General features: G+C 30.9%; 1 protein-coding gene across 2 annotated transcripts in view; it reads right to left on the reverse strand.

The window, feature by feature from the left end:
* The window catches only part of LOC110998780 (chaoptin), a 65,229-nt gene that overhangs the window by 29,254 nt on the left and 14,952 nt on the right, over positions 1–21,023 (reverse strand). Inside the window, exon 2 of one of the 2 annotated variants that reach the window (XM_045629219.1) lies at positions 6,715–6,731. The exons of the other annotated variant lie outside the window; for it this stretch is intronic. The gene's annotated coding sequence lies outside the window, so the exon portion shown is untranslated. The remainder of the gene's footprint in view (positions 1–6,714; positions 6,732–21,023) is intronic. 2 annotated transcript variants of the gene reach the window in all.

Here is a 21,023-nt window from a genome sequence, read left to right on the forward strand (position 1 = left end):
TTAAGTTAAACTAATTTAATGGTTCCGAAAATATTGCTGTCACATTTCATATTTCATCAACATAATTTGAAGTTCATGCCTTTAATAAAAAAAATAACTCGTAGGTAGAATCGCAACATTTTACGATGATGGTGAACCAATAAAATTATATGATCAAATATATTAACGATTATTTCATTCATTTTAATTAAATATGTATCACCTCTCAACACTTTAATTAAAATCTACCCACAAATTCAATAGTAATTCAACGGTTATCAGCGACTTTTATTCATGTGTGAAATTTGTTTCCACCTTTTGCAAGAATTAAATCCAACTATTATACACGTTAAGTTAATAGCGTAGTTCGAAATTATTTTGACAAGGTTTTTAGTAATATTTTGAATTATTTTCTCTCAAAAATATGCATTATAAATATATATTACAGGTAGTATTGTCTTTTATTAACATAACTTTTACACATTTAAAGAAAACAGTTTTTGCGGATTATAGTTACGTATAAATATGTAATGTTAACATAGGTTTAAATTTATAATTATGTCTAAATAATTATAAGTTTAAATACAATAATACGTAACTATACTCCGTGAAAAAAGTGTTTTCTTTAAATATATTACAGGTATTTGATAGCATAAACACATTCTAAGTCTACATTCGCAGACAACCAATGTGTCTGGGTACAAACTACAAAGTCACAAGGGTAGAGTGTCAGAGAATCGACTCGAGAGATTATCTCAAGTAATCTTTCTCTATATGGAGTCATTCCCCTTATAAAAAATAAATCATACATTTTTGAGTAGAGTTCTATACTCTCATTTTTCAATACAATGTTCAATGTTTAATAAAATGAAAAAGAAGGAAAAATGCAACCCATCTATTTAGTTTCGAAGAGATAAAGTGCGAATAGTGAAGACATGTGTAAAAGTAATGTGTAAAGTGTGCGTGTGAATTAAAGTAACTAGTGACCGTATTTGTGCGTGGTAATTATTATATTTTTTCGCTTATTTAGCGGCTTTTTTGAACTAACAGATTCCTCGCTGTATATTACCCTTGAAGAGATCTACGGCGTTTTCTATCCGATCCCCTAGTTTGTAACAACATAAACACAATTTTATGGAGATCAGGGACAACTTAAGTCATATGAGTATAATCTCATATTGATAAAGTATGTATTGTGATTGTATTAATTATTAACTTAAATTATAGTATTTGAATAAATGCTGTTTTTGTTTTATATTTTATGAGCTCCAAATTGTTAAGTAATAAATATTCTACTTGAAGGCAATATTTATATTTGGAAGATTAAAACGGAAGCCTTTGTTCGTGTTTAGTCGAAAATCAAATTTCAGAAGTTTTCTTTATTTTATAAGGTTTTAATAATATTAGAAGCAATCGGTTGTTGAATTCTTTCGTTCTCTCTTAATTTAAAATAAGACTAGTGTTCTCCTAGTGGATTCAACGTGCAACTCTCATCCCTGAAGTCGAAAGTTCGATTCCCGGCTGTGCATCAATGGACTTTCTTTATATGTGTGCATTCAACACTCCCTAGAGCGTTGAAGGAATCGTGCCTAAACCACCTTCCGTTAGATCCAAAAATTCGACGGCGTGAGTCAGGCACAGGTGGCTGCCAGCTGTCACCTACTAGCTAGATTGACAGATACAGAAATCGGAAAGGCCCGGAAACAATATTGTAGCAAACAGATTATTTACATTTTATTACAGAAATTTTGTTGAACTGTGATAAAACTTTTTGCCATAGAATTTGATGATAGTGAACCCCAGAGAGTAATAAATGCAATGAATCTAATAATTATTGTTACTATGTTGATTTATGAACACAATGTATTCTATTATAAGTACAAAGGTTGAAATGGCAAATTTAAGTACGAAATTTGCGCAGTTTAAAGATGTTTTATGCTAAAATCTTTAATGCGATTTGATCTGGGCGAAGCACCGTTTGGAGGTGATAGACAAGACTGGTCACCAAACATGGTTTATTGTTACCATGCTTTTAATCTAAATATTACTTTAATTTTGGAATTTTATTTGTATAACTACTTTATTATTTATATTAATGGAGGACATATTATACATAGCTTCAATGCGGTAAAAAGTGTTTTCTTTAAATTTGTTTTGATTTGTTTTATTTATATTTTGCGCTGTATCCTTAGTATTTCATTTGTCGTTTTTATACTAGCTTATTAGCGAAAAGGCCGCTGCCTCCTTAATGTGTGTGGTTTGAATGTGTGAATAAATTAATAATTCTATCAATGTTCCTTTAGTTTTAACAATGGTTAAATCGATGTTCTTTTGTCTTCGTAACATGTTACGTTTGATAATAAGCTAGTCATTTTAACATTTGTTTTTGTTTCTCTTTATGTACCAATGTATCAGTATGCAGAGCATTGATCTATTATAAATTAGATAATTAGTTTTGTATTTTTTTTATTTGTAACGTCAAATTTCTCTAAACACTGAAGTTTAATAAACATAAAACAATATTGTTTGATAGAAGCATTTTAATTTGATTTCAGGGTGCTACTCCCACTGATATAGTATAAGTGGTATTAAAGGTTTTTATTAGAAAAGTAATTTGTGTTACTTTGATTCAATTAAACATCTGACTTATTATAAATTAGTACTTAGAAAAAGGCCTTTGAACATCAAAAATACTCGCAGAATTTATATTATTCTAACGAAATTGGCATAACGGATGATGGATACAAAGATTTTTGGCTCAGGGCTCTAAATTAATATAAAATTATATTATTCTCGTAACAAGATCACTCGAAGTTCCAAAGTCCTTTGAACCCAAATGTGACCTTCCGTCCTAAAATAATAGGTTTAGATAAATATTAATTGTAATTATTATTATTTTATTTTTCCGCCGTTTGTATGGGCGTCGTTTTCAATACATTGATGGGAACTATTTATTAAATTTATGCCCAAAGTAGCGTCGTAACATATTTTTTAATACTGTTGCTCAAAAAATGGCATATTGCAGGGAGGTATAGCGTTCGGAAAGAGGGCTATTACACACTCGTGCTTTTCCTTTACCTTTCCCGCACTAGTGCGATATCATTCCCAACTGTCAAAACAATGTCTATTAAAAAGAAAAAACCAACCGCGAAGGTTTTATTAAAAAGATTCATAGAAGTTTTTATGATATATGGTTTCTAAATATTATATAATAACTGGATTCAATAAGTTAGGTTAGGTTTCTTTTATTTCATATCAATAAAAAAATATTAAAAAGAAAAAACTAAGCATGAAGTTTTTACTAAAAAAAATCACAAAAGTTTTTATGATTCATGCAAATATTTTAAAAAGAAGCTACTACTTAATTTGTTTCAATATCAGATTTAATGATTGGATTCAATGAGTTAGATTTGCTTTTCTTTCAATAAAAATAGTCTACTGAAGAATTGGCTGTATGGGCCAAGTTCCCTTTGCCTACCCAGAATGGGTGAAGAAAAGAAAAAAAGCTTTGCTCGTATTCATGACGGTTGGCGCCATTTTTCAAAAATGTTCTTGCGAGTTCAGTTATTTGTTGCACAAAATGAGTAATTTCGACGATATTTTATTTGAATGAATATCACCCGAACTCAGTATAATTGCACAAAATGCTTCGGAGAACAATTTACCGGAAACATATACATAAGTCGCTACATATCTGCGTGCAACGAATTTATTCCGTAGAGAAAAGAGAAAAAAAGCAAATAGTTTAATTATATTGCTTAATTTTTTCGCAACTGTATTAAAAATAGTCGTTCAGTAGGTACACGTGCGGTACCGTCATTGCAACTTGTTCCGACTGTCAACCCTCACCTTCGGCTGCGCCTCGGCTCGGGTAGACATTTGTCGAAACTCTTTGCAATGACAGGCTTTCCGCACTTGTAATAAAATATACTATTAAAAAATTAATGTTATATATTTTCCCAGTGGGAAGAAAATAGAGAGAATCCCCACCAAAAACTTGGGAAGATAAAATAAAAAGGATAGCGGGAAATAATTCGAAAATTGGAGGAGGCCATCACTCCTTCGGAGGTCGAGTAGTGAAAACATAAATTACTTGGACTTAGTGTAACTTTAGTGTACTCGAATAAAGGCTATTTTCTTTTTCACGAATCCAAAAAACCGATGAAATCTTGCAGTTGTCGCTTACAAGCGATCTTGCCAGACAACCGGTCTGAAAAAGCAAACCACTGAAATATTAATCTTTATTCATTTTAAAATAAAAAAAATTATAATTCATTTGTATACTACAATAATCTTAAATGTTAATTATCAAAACAGCGATTCAAAAAAGTTGTTTATTTTTACTATACACTAAAACTCCGCTAAGTAACTCGAATATTCGCAATAAAATAAATTCGTATCAAAAAAATATACAACTAACCGGTGCGGACATGCAAAGGGAAAAAGCTTTGTTAGTAATATTCGTCAATGCAGTTGCAATGTCAGCAAAGGTTTGTCCCGGATAGACCTCAGTGATACGCCCTGTGGGAGACGTGGCAAATTGAAAACTGAACGAGTTACATGTGGGAAAATTGCAATATAAGGCGCACGGTACACTATAAAATTGACATTCTATTCTATCAAATTCATATTATATGCTTTATTTTATTTCTAGAACAAAAAGAAACGGACAGAAGGCGCACTCATGGACAGTTTCAATGCCAGAGGAGTGCGTTGTCGGCCTTTTAAAAATTGATTGACAGTAACCTAGATTTAAATAGCTGAGAGAAAACTACAGTGTAAAACGAACTTCAACTTTAAGCTAAATATTACGAAGAAACGAGTAGAGCAATTTATAATTCTATCTTAACAGGTTCTAACTACACCGATTATTCTACAAATCAAAAATAAACATATTTATACCTAAATCTTTTAACTGATAAGCAACTCTTGTGAACTCAGCCAGTGTATCGTTTGTTAAGAATAGAGTTTAATCATGTTCCTCACGATGTTTACCGGGAATTAATAACAAGACCTCAGTACAAATTATTTTCAGATTTATTTATAGAACAAATGCTTTTAATTAAATATATTACATACGCATGTACAAATTAATATTTGTATATGAAGTATAAACAATGAAGTGGTGTATCAACTTATTATTTCTCATATTTTTAGTATTAAATCAACTCTTGTACAATGTTTATGATCTTTATTTTGAGATGTTTATGCCAATTCTCCATGAAATAGTAAACGAATTTACAAAATTTATTTTCCTTTGATTTTTTAATGATATAGATAATAAATACATAGACAACGTATTACAATTCTGTATGAGCTAGTTACTAGTATCGATTTCCGATTTAGCTTCAAGACAGGAAGAGCCTAATTTCCTGCTGTCTCCACTGTTCGATCCAGCTTCGGTATAAATAAATTATCGGTGTTCGAATATTCTCTATGAAGGCCTTATTTCATATAAGTTAGTTGCTTTTATTTATTTCTTGTGTCTCTCTAATATTTTTTAATCAATCCAGAATGAATTGTTAGAGAAACATTTAACGTTTGCTACAGTTAGTAATAATGGTTTTTATCCTGAAATTATTAATTATAAAATATTGTATGAAAAAATATTAAAATACTAAATAACGGCAAGAAGGTTTCATTCATTAAGATAAGGAGTTGATATGTGTGCTATAACCTAGCTATGTTACTAATACATGTAATGGATACATAAATTCGCTCAATGCAACTTTTGTCGCATTATACCAATGATCAAAAATATATAACTTTGAACAATGTTTTTGGCATGTAATATACATTTATTTTACTAAATATTTATGGCTATTAAAATATTTAATCACGTTCCCAGAAATTACATATATTTTCCAAATCTGGGAGCAAATAAAATCAAGAATCTTCTCCATGGTAATACTCTCAAATGAACTATTGTTAATATTTTATTTAAATATATTATGGTCTCGTAAAACCACTGTGTTGTCTAAGCTATATTTGCTTGCAAAAACCGAACAACTGGCTATCGTATAAAACATGAGGTTATAAAAACCACGTATCACAGAATGTGAGCTGAAATCTCCTATCTTAATAATAAATCGTGACGGCGTACATGGTTGTAAGGATAAACCGAAATATCATCGAATGATAACGGCTTTATCTTTATAAAAGCATTATTGGGATTCTTGAATGAATTATACATAAAGGTACACTAGGCACTAATTATACAAATCATGAGAAACTTATATATATTATATTGAAAAAAAATCACATTTCTTACAACGCTTGTCTAGAGTCTAGTATAATTTATAAAAATTGTTTGTTAAATATATTCATTAATTTACTTGCATTTTATTACGAACAATTGGCAATTTCTAAAGTAACAGGCGGTCACAGGTTTAATTATTTAATCAATAACAGCTGGGACAAAAGGCACCAATTCACTTTAAATCATATTACAAATCAATTTCAAAGGATAAAACTACTGAAAGAAAGAATTTCCGGCAATGCACTCGCGAGCCTTCTGGCATTGAGAGTGTCCATGGGCGGCGGTATCACTTAACATCAGGTGAGCCTCCTGCCCGTTTGCCCCAGTTCTATAAAAAAATAATTAATTGTTTGGAATTCCGTGAAACAGAAGGAGATATGTGTTTTAGCTATAATAATACTGCAACTTACGTTTTTACTTAAAATACGTTTGAGCTTCATGTATTTTATATTTTAAAAGGCTTGACTGGTACTTACTGGTTAGACAAGGCAATCTGTAAAAAGAACAAATTATTAAACATATATAAAACTATAAAGCACACAAAAAAGTTTTAAACAGACGTTTAACTGGGAAGTGAGGTACTTAAGAATAGAAGTTAATTGACTTCTTGAACTAAATTCTTGCAAATGGAACTAAATTACCTAGAATTCTGGCAATGCTACTTGGCACAGTTGAAAATTGTACATCACCCTTTGAAAATATTATATTCATTTATAATGCAAATGTAATTCTATGAATTTGCTATTATGCATAATTATTTTATGTAGTTGTTAACAAAAGAAGCCAAAAAACAATCATTTTGTCGACTTTTCGTAACCATATTTAAAACCGATATTTTCATTTGTTTTTGCTTTTTGGGTTGTTAGTTCAAGGCAATAATAAAATGTTTAAACAAATAATTTGTAGCTTTTATATTACGTACTCAAATTTTATTTGTATATAAATTTTGTTTTATATTTTTTTTAGTAGCCAAGTGGTGTTATATTTAGGAGTAACTAGTCAATGTGGTTTTATTGTAGGAGCATAAGACATATTCACATTCATTTCCAGCTATCTAATACTTATAGGTGATTTTAGGGTCAAATTTGGTCATAAATTTTGTAAGTTATGAAATACCCTTGATTTAAAGTCGTAAGACTTTAATTGTGTAAATTCGAGTTTATTTTGAAGTGACATTTGTCAGACAATCAAAAGAAAATATTAAAAAAATAACCAGCTACTAATAGTGTTTAATAAGTGTTCTATTAATTCAAGTTATGATATACTATACAAAGTCGATAGCTTTATAGTTAGTCATTAGCGGAGTTGTCAGAGAAATCATTTAGTTTTACATAGTTGTTGAAATTGCTTAACGTAACCCCAGACTGAGTTGTGATTAGTTAGTCCCACAACCCAATACTAATCGTCGTTAACGACCTCATAGTCAAGAGATTCTGAGTAATAGGTTAAAGCCAAATAGTTTATAATTACTTTCTAGACGGTGTACTAAGCTCACTATCAGCTGATTACCTGCTAAGTTTTGTAATATTAGTATCTTCTAGCTCAAAGTTAAATTGAGTATCATTAATATGATTTATGCTAAAACTAACGCAATTAAGATTTCAACAACATATCCATGTTATGACTAATTACTGACTTTATTGCGGATAAGGTTATTGCTGTCCAGATTTATCTGGAAGATGGAGAGAATTTAAATAAAGTAACACCAACGAAGGTGGTCGTAAAGTGAGGGAAATGCCTTGCTGGAATGCCTTAGCATGTCAGTAAACTAAAAGTTGTCGTTGTGTCAGGCGAATAAACTACTTGCCTATTTAAAAAAAAGGTTAAAAATAAAATTCAGAGGTCCAAATTAAGAGTGCATGTAGCGCCACCAGTCGGATTTTATAAAAAATATGAATAGGTATTCCATAATTCATTCTAATATATAAAAGTTTGATCTATCAATATGTACTTTTTAATCGCCTGAGGGTCGAACCTAATAAATAATTGATAACAATCTGAGATCAGACAGTCGATCTATTAACTGCATCCCAATAACCAAACACTACGAAGACAATCAATTTTTAGCAACGGATAAAATGCATGTCATTTTCATACAAAGTTTTATCCACATACCGACCTACCATGGATAGCTTGTATTAACAGATGGCTATTACCATCCGATGATTGGTTATTGGCACACCTGAATCAATATTTGGATTAAGATCTCATATGGTCAAAAATGTATTGAGATAGGTTATTGGGTTTGGGCGGTATTAGGGTAAATATTGTCAAATCCATAACTGTCAATAAGATCAATGTCTATGTTTTTTTGCCTTACTCTAATTTTCATATTCTCATTTATTTCATACATGAAAAATTTGTATCGTCATATTTTCTTTGTTTCAAACATGCATCTTAAAATTATAAATAAATTCACAAAACTGCACGTGTGATTGTGATGAACGAACATAAGTTATAATGCTGAATGTGAACGTGTATTTCGTTAGAGACGCCGCGCCGTTTACCACTCCCGATTAAAATAAACTCATCGTCCTGTCCTCTTTTGTTTCTTCATTTCATCCCCTAGGCGTATTGACAGTGTAAAATGGTGATCGAAAACACTAAAGTAAATAAACTTTGTCAACTAACTAAAACCAAGCTTAAATGTTTTATATAGACTCATATTACCCAAGCTATTAAGACCACTATTAAAAGCGAACCACAACATAGAACTAATAATGAATAAATCGTGCACTTGCAATATCTACTGCTACACTGTATTCCTGAAATTGAGAATCCATATGGAATGGGGTTAAACTCATGTTGGTGACTTGTGAGTAACGACAGTACAGGTCATAAATAAAACATGAGTCGTTTCGTAATCGATACAAATGAGATACGGCAGACCCCTGTAAGCGCCACATAATGATGAGACTGTATCAGAATACCTTCAAAGCCTTAGGAAGAAAATTTAAATATATGGGTTTTTACTAGTTTCTAGGGTTAGATTCGGTCAAAGGATAAGATTTCAGAAGGGTGATATTCAGAAATGCTTTAGTGATAAGTGTCTCCTGTGTGTGAAAACCGTATTGGAGTATAAAGGCGAGTTTGAGATATGTCTCGATTCTGAGTTTAGGGTGAGATTTTGAAGTATGAGACGAGACAGAGAGAGAGAGATGAGGCGAATGGAATTTTAATCTATAATCATTATGCAATATTGATAATACTTGCTTTAACCGAGACGCCTAAAAGTGTAATCGATCTCATTGTTGTAGCGGCGATCACTGAATGGCATTTAAGGTAAGGGTTTAAGTAAATAATATTTTTGTGACTGTAAAGTTAAAGTAAAGGTATCTTTACGGTCACCAGAAATATAAAGTGCCAAACAATTAAAAAACATAATAAAAATATTTTATTATTTTTTTAAACAATGTACAGTTTACAGCCACTTTCTTAGTATCACTTCCATCGTAGCGTGCGTCCACATCAGGCGAATGTCCAGCTCGCGAGACGTTTGCGAGCTGCGCGCGTGCATTTTGCGAAATGTATACGCACCCTTACAAATTCGATAATGTCAGTTTTGGTTTAAATAAATAACCTCTTTAGTTTTTCTCAATTATAACATAACATAACATTCCCGTCCCAGGTATGTAAAATATACCAACATAGTTTATAAAACAGTCACTTAGTTTATTGCTTAGGCAGCTCGCGAGACGTTTGCAAGCTGCGCGCGTGAATTTCGCCAGATGTGTACGCACCCTTACAAATTCGATAATGTCAGTTTTGGTTTAAATAAATAACCTCTTTAGTTTTTCTAAATTATAACATAACACAACATTCCCAGGTATGTAAAATATAGCAACATTGTTTATAAAACAGTCACTTAGTTTAAGCACAAAATATCTCAAGTATTAGTTGTTTTAATTTATGTAAGTTCAAATTGAAAAATTCTAGAAACTTATTACTAAAATTCAGATACAGGTTTACATGGTTGAGATGTTTGTAGACACCAGAAGTGAATGGCTGTGATAATGTTTGGAAAGGGATAGATGGGATGGCAGGTGGACAGTACTAGTGTAAAAGAGTGCTTTGTGAAAATTAAAAATTATTCTTTTAGGTTAAATTATTCTTCATAGTTTAGTGCACAAAGCCACTTGGTAATTGTTGTTTTTATTTCGTTTATAGGGTAAATATTGAGGATCCTACTAAGTTAATTGGATAGTTATAAGCTCTTGTTGTGAAATATTAAAGACAGGTTGACAGCTTAGCTTCGAATAACCGCCACTGAACTTAACTCTGGCAATGCAATTTTTATTTCTATTCCTAATATTCAATAGTAAATCCTTATTATATTCATAAGGTACTGTTTTAGTGAATGTATTGAAATTCTTTTATGCTCTACCAATAACTGTTATACCTAAGACAAAGTAAAGAACATAAGCCGCCGTCGTCTCCAAATACATATAAACCATATAAAAAGGGGTTGACATGACCCTTGTGGTCTATGAAAGGAAGACCCCCGATTATGTCCAGTTTAGCTTCCATTGAATGAGGATTATAAGGGTCTTCTCAAATGCTATTTAGATTTGCCCAGTGATGCGTGCTTAAGACGAATAATTCTCTTAATGGCGTGAAGATGGCGCTGCCAACCGGTATTTAATCTCCCTTATCTACACAAGAAGATTTATAAGGAATATTTATAATTTGTGAAATTGTAACTCAATGTGATTGAACATCCGCCATCTTTTGAAGGTGGGAATTAGAGAGGAGCAACCTTTTTATGATTCATTTATTGGTATCGTATTTATTGTTTTATAAACGAATCGCTATTTTATAACCATACATACTCTTTAACCAGGATATTATCGGATATTTTAAAACTTTAAACATTTTCCGTTGTGTAATTTACACGCTATACTACTGCTGTTGATAATACATATAATTGAAAAGATAGAATATTTAACGACATCAAGTACTCGAAATGAAAATGTTTCGAAATTGTTAGAATGTAAGTGGACGTTGTAATAAAAAAACTTATTTGGTAAATACAATTTATTCTGTAAAAAAAAGTAATAAAAGGTGATGAAAGTAGGAACTTAAAATTGGTTGCGTACCAAAATATATCTTCAAACCAAAATAATATGGGATAAACATGACATTTATCATTAGTATTAGCATAAATTTTATCATTATATCATATTTTTATTCCTTTAACGGCCTTTTTATTATACATAACGGTTAACAATAAATATGTCTTAGAATACCTACAGAAAAATGTTAGCTCGCTAAATGGAAAAAAATACAAAATAACTATTCACTGAATAAACATTATTTTATATACAAATTGTTGTGCACTATCAAAAGGAATTTAACTTTTGATAAACAAAGACAGTTATAAACTTACGGCTTGGACAAACTTGTAGGAAATTTCATAAACCTACAAACAACTAGATTCTTCAATTTACTAAAGTCGCCAAGGGCTTTTAAGTTTTTTAGAGCTTTGCGTAACACTTCAGTCGCTTACCACCAAGCACAATATACATTACAAGTACCGAATAATATTTAATAAAAAAAATACAAGAAACGATTTATTTTCGTCCTATTGGAAATATCATATTTATTATTGAACCCACGCACAAACATTGATGAACTCATTAAAAGTTTTAAGTGTTAAGTTGAAAGTTTTAGAGTGTTTTGTGTCATTAGCAAAAATATACTTGCTATTCACAGAATACGTTCTAATAAAAAATATGAAGACCTATTCATTTTGGTTTAGGCGAGTACTATAAATATTAATTAAACCTCCTTAAGTTCTCAAATAAATGAAACGATTCATTTAAAGCTAAGTCTGTATTTAATCTTTTAAAGCAACAGCTTACTACATATGTAATGCTTGAAAAACATCAACACCATCAACTGGTAAAAACGCATATTGAAGTTATACTTTTGGCGGGTAACGAAAAAATGATGAGAGTAAAGTTTTACGATGCGCGCGCACACCGTCATAAAAAACCGACACCCTGAAGTTAACAATAGTCTAAAATTTTAGTTTTTTTGTGATATTTAAATAATTTTTTTAACTAAAACATGAATGAATTAAATACCTTTTTCCTACTGTTAATGTCGTTTTTTCTACAAACGAAGTAAGTCTCTTCAGTAATTACTTTTATTAATTCATCTCCTAATATAAGAAAAACTAATTAGAAAATATATCTTTAAATTTCAAAACTAAACCTATCATTGTCATTAAATAACAAGAAAAGTTCTCTAAAAGTTTAATAAAAATTTCTTAAATAAAAGTAGTTTAATCTCGCTTGAAACATAATTAAACTTAAATACAGTTAGTTTTACATCCTGGAATTGCAAGAAAAGTGTAACCGTTGCATTTTCTTGGAAACTTCACCTGTCCTTGTACTGTGTTAAAAACTAATCAACAGCTATGGTCCGTTAGAGGCATAGACATTACATTATCTATGGTTTGAATGAACCTTCGGTACTGTTAGTGCGTATTACCGCTCTGACAGCTCCTAATGACGTTAGAGAAATGTTCGATTTTTATCTAAGTACCGCTCATTGAATGATTCCGATAATATATCAATACTTGCTGCGTGTAACCTTGTAAAATGCATATATTTTAAAGGGGCAAGTCAAATTTATCATTGTTATTATACAAACAAACTCGATTTTTTTTAACATTTTCATAATTTAATAAAATTTGTATTAATCAAAAACCCAGTATCCATTTCCTTCACTTCCAGAAGCAAGATAAATAGATAATCTTTTCTACGTGCAGTATATAAAGAAGGAAATATAAAATGTTAATAAACATAACTAAATAAAATAAAAATACTCTTATTGATGTAATTAGTAACAAACATTGATTTAATTTCTGCATTGTATGCAAACAAAAACTACAATTGAAATGTTATTTAAAATTTAACCTCTATATGCAAATATCAACCAATATTTTTTTGTTGAACTCACTAAATATTTCACTTCACCGCACTCGTTATCCATATTGCATGTTCGTTATTGAACAGTTTTCGTAAAATGTAATATAGTGTAAAAATAAAATCTAAATTTTACGAAGCGTTTTATATGTTTTAGAAATGAGGTTTTATTTATTTAAAAGCACTGGCCGTAACGTACTTTTTTATTTTTTAATCATATAAATATATAAGGGGCGCTCCAATCATACTATATTGCAATATAGAATACTTCTATTCAGTTTCCATGCATCTTAGCGTATGCTTATGAATATCGAAAACGTTTACAAAATTCGTGAAAGAGCAAGATGCCATCTTTGAAGATGGATCAAGATTAAAACTCTAGGCTTGACCCTTTAGAAAATTTAAAACGGCCCGCTTCCCCCTAAAAAACCATAGATACGTGATGTCTCACTTGCCATAGATATGTATATGTATTACTCCACTCATATACCTATCCTTAATGTTAAGCTACAAAATCAAAGCCACTCCACACTAATTCCATACAAACGAAACCGGGCCAATTAAGATATTATTTACGTTATTCTGTGCAAATGTCAAATGTACACATTTGTGAACAATGACGTCATAGTACCAGCCAAGTACAGTTAAGCATACAGTGACCGGAGTTAGTTCGGCTTTCCGGTTAGGCCCAATAGCGGTTATTACTCAAACCTCTCGCGTGACCTAAATTAACTTCGCGACAATGTAGCTCAACTCACTTGAATGAAATTGAACCTGATCCTATACTCTATATTAGGTCAAAAATATTAAATAAATAAGTTTATTATCATCTTATTTTGTTTGTTCGTAGCTTACATTCTAATTATCTCTATAAGAACGAGTCAAGAAACTCCTCTAGGAATCTCAAGAAACCTGTTTTTTTATCTTGCAAATAATATTTTTAGCTTTAATAAACTGTGCAACTACACTAGCACATATAGCACTACTATTATTTGATATCGTTAATCAAAGCGTTGGGAAGCAGATTTTTTATAGATAGATAGCCGCTCTTTAGACAATTTTACTACTTCCACACAAGCTTTCTGTGACTCAGTTTTAGTTGCATATTTATTTATTCCTTTCTTTTACACATAATTGTTATATATAACCAGTTACGACATAACTACACAATCAATATCACCAATAATCCTACAATTTAGTAAACATTTGAATATATCTATATCATATGCAAGCAACTCTTATGAACTCAGCCAGTGTATAAAGAATATATTCTATATCTGAATGCCTTATACTGTATTGTTTACGTTACATAAGTACTAGAAAAATTCTTGAAATAGATACCTTGAAACGTAACCTTGTTTACTACGTGCTGCTAAATAAAATTCAATGAATGTTTAAATAATTCATATAATATATCGTAGTAAAAAATATGTATATAACTTTGTATTACGTTTTTAGTTTTTTTTTACTATAAACCGTCAGTCTTGGCCAAAATCTTCAACTTGGTGTTAGTTTAATCAAATGAAAGAGGTCAGGTTTTAAGGACTCAAGCAGCAGAATATACGAAGACGTTACAAAATTGGTTTCAATTATAAACATGCTTTACTTGACATGGACAAACCACTTGCACTACGGTTTTCATCACAGAACCGTTAAAAAAATCAACATTTCAAAACCACATTTATGTTCTGTGGATTGTATCGCCATTATATATTTTTTTATTTAGGGTTGCCCTCTTAATTGTTAGAATTGTTATAATAAGCCAAACTGTTAATTGACAAAAATTACATAAATAGAAATGTATTATCCTGTCAACGACTGAAATAATCTGAATATTTGCTAAATCATTTAGCTAAAACGAATTGTACTTCGTCTAACTGTTAGGAATTTTATATTTAAACTGCACATAAAAGTGAAAGCATTTTCTATATTTAACGATGGAAAACTGTGGGATAAATTGTCTAACAATTGATTTTTTTATCATTGCTGCATATTCGTATGAAATGAATAACGTTGTTTTAATTTCCATATATGCTTTTTAATATAAAACTTGGTAATAAATGAACCACACCTAATTGTAAACTTCATCCTACCTAGCCTATATCCTAATTCTCCTAATGTTTAAATGGCATAACGCCAAAACATATGTAATAATGGATCTTTTTTAAAGATTTAGTGTGTTTTGTTGGTCTTGTCTTGCGTGCTCAGCAAGGTACTTCACTTGGGGCCACCGCTTGCAATTCCATAAAGCGCAAATTCGGCCCCATTTGGAGTACTGTACGCCTCTGGGCGGAAGCTCCCCAGTATCAGCTCTTTCCACTTGGCCGTATTCAACAAAGAGCGGTTCGAATCGTAGACATCTATTTGCGAGCGACTTGATCCCCAGCATGAGATGATCGCAAGAGCGTACCAATTCTTAAAAGGCCGGCAAAGCACTTGCGAGCTCTCTGGCATTGAAGGTGTCCATGGGCAGTGGTCAATGGTTAACATCAAGTGAGCCTCCTGCCAGTTTGCTCTCTGTTTTTTAATAAAAATCAAATCCATTGAAGAGTAATGCTGTAATGCTTCTTATGAATAAAGTCATTTGGCAGGACTACACAGAAATGTGTTCATGCTGTCAGCGTACTTTTTTCACTTTTAGGGCCTGTTTCACAATGTATGAATAAAGTGCCAAATAGCTATGCAACACATAAATTATTCGAAAGATAAAAGTTCCGAATAAGATACTTGGCATTTCATGACAAATAGCGCTATCTGACAGTCGTGAAACGCAAAAATACTGTTTATCCTACAAATAAGTAATATATAGCTTATTTGGAACTTATCCGGACATTGTGAAACAGACCCTTAGTATACTTATTTGAGATGCTCCATATGCCTTAGTAACCTTTAGCATAAGTTTTTTTAACTTATATTTATTAAAAAAAATACTACAAGTGATTTCGGCAGACATGTAAACAAATGAATGACAAATTAATTATTTTAATTTAATATGGACACGTTTTACCGCAATCCCACCTGAAGTTAAGTAAGATGCGGCTGGTATGAACTGAAGTTCTAGGAGTTCTATTCCTACGCCGTTTTCACAAGAACGGTTAAAATTGTGAAGCGGGAACTAGGGAATCTCAACAACGATAGGATGAAACTTTATAGACGAGTTTAGTTTGAAAAGGTATCACTGAATAAAGTTGTGTAGTTCAAAGGAGCATTTTCCGAAGTGTAATCTATAATATAACGAGGTGAATTTGTCTTCAAAAGAATATGTAAATGTATAGATAAAAGAATATCACACATAATCAATAAGTATTTCATTCATAAATTGAGCCAATACCCAATCATACATTTCCATAATCCGCCCATCAGATCGCATCGAAAGGCAATCGTCAGTCATTTTAATATACAAAATAAAGCCGAAGCCAATACGCTGATCCCAAGTGACAATCGTAACTGTATTACATTGCTTTTGATATATTTCCTAAAGATTTATTGCTTCCACCAACGGATTTACAACTCTGACCGAAACTCCCAACCATATATTTGTTAGCTTTTTATTGGCAATTTGTTGGCTCTTGTATCGGTTATTTACAAGTAAATTGAACTCTTTGGCTTCATGACCTTTAAAATAATGGAGCTGTTAGTGGAGTAATGTTAGCAAGTGGTTTTGTAAACAGTTATAGCCTTTGATCGCGTTTTACCCTAGTCTCTGACTGGACCAGACTCTGATGGTTATTTATTTTATTTATTTATTTATTCTACTACAATATTTTACTTTAACAGTTACTACTAATTCGATACAACGCCAAAATAATAACGCCAATTATCCTACATAAAAAACATTTAATCACGCTTGGACGGCCTATACAGCACTTTATTTATCTATTATATATCCCCTAGCTTCATTCATTACATGACTATAATCGGTATCCTTATTTTCTGAAAAAAAGGGTACGGATTTCTTAGTTTATAAATAAACCTATTTAAGAATACACACGACAGAAAAGGTTTTCTAATCAGAGTTTTTATTAGTTAAATAATTGTATAAGCAAAACATCCAAAAATATATGAACATGTGTGATATCATTCAATTGATGAAAATTAAATGTTAAGGACAACCTCATTCCGAACCATATTCGGAATCGCGTAGGTTTCGCAACGCCTGACCACAAAACAGACTGGTCAAAGGAAACTATCTATTTTCTAGCGAATATTCACCTGCGTTTAAACCTTATTTATTTATTTATTCCATTACATTATTCTATCTTAACAGTTACTACTAATACGATAGAATTCCACAATAATTCCCACACCAATTATCCTACATGATAACATTAAAAAACTTACTTATATTCCTAAATCTTATAACTAACAATATAGCAAGCAACTCTTGTGAACTCAGCCAGTGTACAAACAAATAGGATAATTTATTTATTTAATTCTTATCCTAATTCTTTAGAGACTGTCTAGGTTGCACACATTTCTATATTGATTTCTTTATCGTCCTTATAACCTTCGAATCCAAATTAAGGTCTGAATTCAAATCGAACCATGAGTTTTAAGTTTACGAATAAAGAAATTGCGTAGTATACGCAATACGTAAAACAAATTACTAAACTTAGACCTTGAACTGTTAATAAAAATAAATGGAAATATCCAAGGAAATGTTTTATTTTTAAAGTATTATTTATTATATTAAATTAATTTCTTATTACGTATTTCCGTGAAATTAGCTAAGTAACAATTTTTAATAAAAACGCTTGGTATTTGAATAGAAAAACTTATTGGTACTTGCTGTAAAAGTTAAATCCCGTAACTGTAGATCGAACCACATTTCATATGTTTTAATGACAAATTGCCTATATCGAGGTTTTAAGTTAAAAATAATGATTTTTAGCAAGTCTTACTAAAACAGAATTGTTTATGATATATTCAAATTTCAAAGAATTTATTTCAACTAATACAAGAGAAAGTTTACAATAACATATATGTATATAAAAAAAAGTTATGTAATAAGGGTTTGTTGCAGAACTGTCCTCTTGTACAGCTTGCCTTTGTGGCACTAAGGCCTCCTCCAGCTGTTTCCAGTGCTTCCTATCCCTGATCCCATATTATGATATATAATCTATACAAAATGAAAACCACTAACATACCTGCATACGTTGCATATAAAATATAAAAGTATGAACGATGTATGAAAAGTATCGAATGGAACAGAAAACCTGGCATTGATAAATATGACGCTTCGAGCTAGAAAAATATCGCCAATGCATGCAAAATGCAATAGAATCTCCACAGCTTAGTATGATAAACTAACCTAGTTACAGCTTAGCACATAAAAAGTTTATTGATTAAAAGTTTCTTTAGCTAAACCACTTCTATCATTTCTATGTATCTGGCTTTGAAATTTACACATCGTTTTTTTGATTGGAAGAGTTTGTGACATAAGACCAACAGGAATGACATTTTGGGACAATAATAATAATTGCAGCTTCATTGTAAGCGTATACATTTCACTAGTAGTATTTCTATGCTGCCATCCATACCCATCTTCAATGTAACCAAATAAAAAATATAAAAAAATAAGATATGGTAATGTCTTTTTTAATTTAATATTTTTTTAGTAATTAAATAAATTTATTCACAGTTACCATATAGCTTAGTTTGACGATCCATTATTTATATTAATGGCTATGTTAAGCTCTAAATAATAACAAAATCTAAGTGAATTATAAGCTAGATTTTTAACTAAAGACTTTTCCTAAACCAACGTTAATCTTCATATTCAAATTTATTTTAACGACCGTTTGTATGACGACGGTTATTGTATGGAGATGCTTAAATATATGGTACATAATAATCTCATATGCTATGTAATATATATAACTAAAACAAAATTAGGGTTAAAGAGGTTGCGACGCTAACAGAAGAAACTTGGCATTTGGTTTATGCTTCTAATATTACCTTTTGTATTATTTATTAAAATATTTATAAAAATAATGTTTTAACCTAAATAATATCAGGTTGCATAACTCGAGATTAAAACATTATTTTCAACCGAGGTTAAATTAAATTTCTCTTACAAAATATGCCGTATTTTTTAAACATTGAGCCGCGACTCAATCTCTTATTGGCATAGTCAATATACGAGACACACTTTGCACAAATCATAAATTGATTTCTTAAATATTTAGAATCCAATAATCGTTATTATTACATAATATTAACGTCGATCCCCATATTTTTTCAAAATTATCAAAATATTCAGTAAGATAGAGTTTTAGGATATGTAATGATATATCCGTAATGATTCCCCGTTTTAAAGTAATCCCTGATTTCTTTGTCTATACCAATATAAAGTATAGATTTAATAGTTTATTTCCCTTTTTTAATAGTTAGTTTTTAATTTTTTTTAATAAAAAAAAACGCTCTGAGAAGACAGGCTAGTCCTTTAGTATCATATAGTTCCATAAATGATAGACCTTTAAGTTACCTAACTATATTATTTGTAACAGGCAAAACCATTGACAAAACCATGGGCAATTTTTTGTTTATAAAAAGAATGAATTTCTGACAAATTTTCCTTTCACGACTCAAGACGTAAGATAATCGAAAATCGAGCTGATTAATGACACAATTTCGAGACAAAAGATCTCATTTGTAATTTCTGTCTGTGCACCGAAGTGTATTTTAATGCGTCTATTTATTCGTATTAAAACGATAATATCAAAGTCACTTGAGGTCATTGGTCACTGTTCCGTAATCTTTCGTAATTGGGGTCGTTATGGGGTCTTCCCTGTCATGTTTTCCTTTCTCTAGGGTATCGTTGTAAGTACTAAGCTATTGACAAATCTTTGTATGTACAAGATGCATTATTAGTTGTACGAATAAAGGAGTATGTCTACAGTATTTTAAATTTAAATTTAGAATAATAAAAATGTCGGAACGAGAGCTTTTTCAGTATTTTTGACTTCACTTTATTCACTTAAATTTAACTTAGCATTACCGATCCCGCTAGGATGAAAAACAATAATTGTCTTAATTAGAAACAAAATATTTTACTTGTAAAGTACTTGAAATGATATTTGACTTAAGACTTAAATTATACCTACTTCCTAGACTTCACTCGACTTTTATGAGGAAAAAGGCTGCATTTAGGGGACCGATTCTCAAAGTAAATTCTTATATTATATTTTATTATGTTCTGAGAAGAACTCACATTTACATATTTTGAAATAATTATGTAAATACAAACTAGGACGGATCATAATATGAACCTCGTATTTTTATTATTTAGTTTTAGTCATTATTTTACAGAGAATCAAAACTGGTTATATGTTTACTAAGCTAAAGTTAAAATAAGTTAAAATAAACTTGCAAAGTTTAAGCAGATTTTCAGTATCAGCTGAGGAATGTCAACTACTTGCGTTTGAAATAATAACTAGGTTTACCGTTGAAGCAGCTACTAAACAACACTTTAAACAAAGCTACCGTTAAATAACGCAATAATACTGTTTTTGTTTTAAATTATTTTATTATAGCTGTTCTGTGAATGGTGCCAGCTAGTATTATGTTTCAGACAGTAATTCTTAATAATCTAAAAAAAAACCTCTGCATTTGTTAGAAGATTGTCAAGATTAATTGGGTTAATTGGGAATCTTGATATATTTTGACCCAAATCTAATGTCTTTTGAAATTGATCCCTTTGGAGCAGAGACTCTTGGGCCATAGGGTCAAGTGCACAGGCGCACATCAAAGATTTAAATTAAAACCGATAGTACTGGTGATTCCAGATCTGGTGCTTTCCTCGCTCGACGAATATCATACGGCGAGAAAATGCTGCCAGTGCGAAATGTACA

This window comes from Pieris rapae, chromosome 8 (assembly GCF_905147795.1).
Source record: "Pieris rapae chromosome 8, ilPieRapa1.1, whole genome shotgun sequence".
Lineage (NCBI taxonomy): Eukaryota > Metazoa > Arthropoda > Insecta > Lepidoptera > Pieridae > Pieris > Pieris rapae.